General features: G+C 62.1%; 1 long non-coding RNA gene across 1 annotated transcript; it reads right to left on the reverse strand.

The window, feature by feature from the left end:
* Positions 1-24: 24 nt before the first annotated feature.
* LOC114072325 lies at positions 25-625 on the reverse strand. The gene is made up of 3 exons (XR_003574156.1): positions 615-625; positions 396-494; positions 25-167 (listed from the first exon to the last, which is right to left on the reverse strand). It is a non-coding gene; the product is annotated as an uncharacterized LOC114072325 (long non-coding RNA).
* Between the last annotated feature and the right edge of the window lie 493 nt (positions 626-1,118).

The following is a 1,118-nucleotide window of genomic DNA, read 5'->3' on the forward strand; positions in this document are numbered from 1 at the left end:
GCCCATTGCAGAAACTCACAGCCAGAGCAAAGACAGGCGTGTTGTCCCCGTCGGAGGTGGATGAGCTGTGCAATGGCCAGTCCTCCATCACACAGAGCAACTCTGGCAGCACCTTCTCCAGTGCCATTCCCGAAGAGGCGATGGTCCTCCACATGCTGGCAGCAGCTCTGCGGGGCCAGAGTTGTGTGTAAGGGGGTGCTGGCCAAAGGGCCTTGAGGAGCAGGGAGGGAGCATGGCAGCAGGATCGGGGCTGACACAGCAGGGCTGGGAAACAGAGGGGTCAGGGGATCCTGGAACTCTCTATCCCTCTGGCAGACCACGTGGGATGGGATGGACGGGGTGAGGGGCTCTAAAGACTGGTGAGCCCTGAGCCCCGAATGCAGGGGGTCCTGTACCTGTCACAGGATGGGGCACAGCGCAGGAGGGTGACCACAACATCAGCAGGGTATGCCTTGGTCACCCTCAGAAACTCCATGAGCAGCTCCTCTTCTGGACTGCTGCTGCCTGTCAGGGCCTGCTGCATGTTCCTCACGAATGCTGGCACCTGGAGGAGGCATGGGGGAAGAGCTGCCAACTTACCCAGCTTCCCCAACAAGTGTTTCCCTTCCCACCACGTGGTGCTGGCCTCAAAGGCTGAGTGGGCCCAGGGGAGCTGGCTTGAGGGGCCACACAAGCCTAGGGTGGCTTGAGCCCTGGCCACAGGCTGCTTACTTGCTCTGGACTGGAGACACTATTCTCCTCAGAAACATCCCCAGTGGGAGTATAATTCTCACTCTGAGCAGGCCTGCTGGGGGTGTCTGCAACGCTGGCCTGGCCTGGATCTGGCAAAGAGAGAGCGTGGTCAGAGCTGAGGGGCTGCGGGACAGCCCGGAGAACACAGCCCAGCCCTGCACTCCACAGGCAGGGCCAGCCCCGGGATGCCCAGTGCATGGAGCTGCCGGGGGATCAGCCATGGGCCCTCTTCCCCCTTCCCTATCCCTGGCCATGTCCACAGAGGATGGGATGGGATGGGAGAAGGCCCATCTGGCTGCAGCCACCAGCCCTGTTACCCAGCTCTGCCACTCACCCTCTGGCAGGGGCTGGGACTGCTCCATCTCTTCAGGCTGCTGGGTTGGGGC

Source organism: Empidonax traillii, unplaced genomic scaffold (genome assembly GCF_003031625.1).
Source record: "Empidonax traillii isolate 1590-97213 ecotype Southwest subspecies unplaced genomic scaffold, ASM303162v1 scaffold2979:size16702, whole genome shotgun sequence".
NCBI classification, from domain to species: domain Eukaryota; kingdom Metazoa; phylum Chordata; class Aves; order Passeriformes; family Tyrannidae; genus Empidonax; species Empidonax traillii.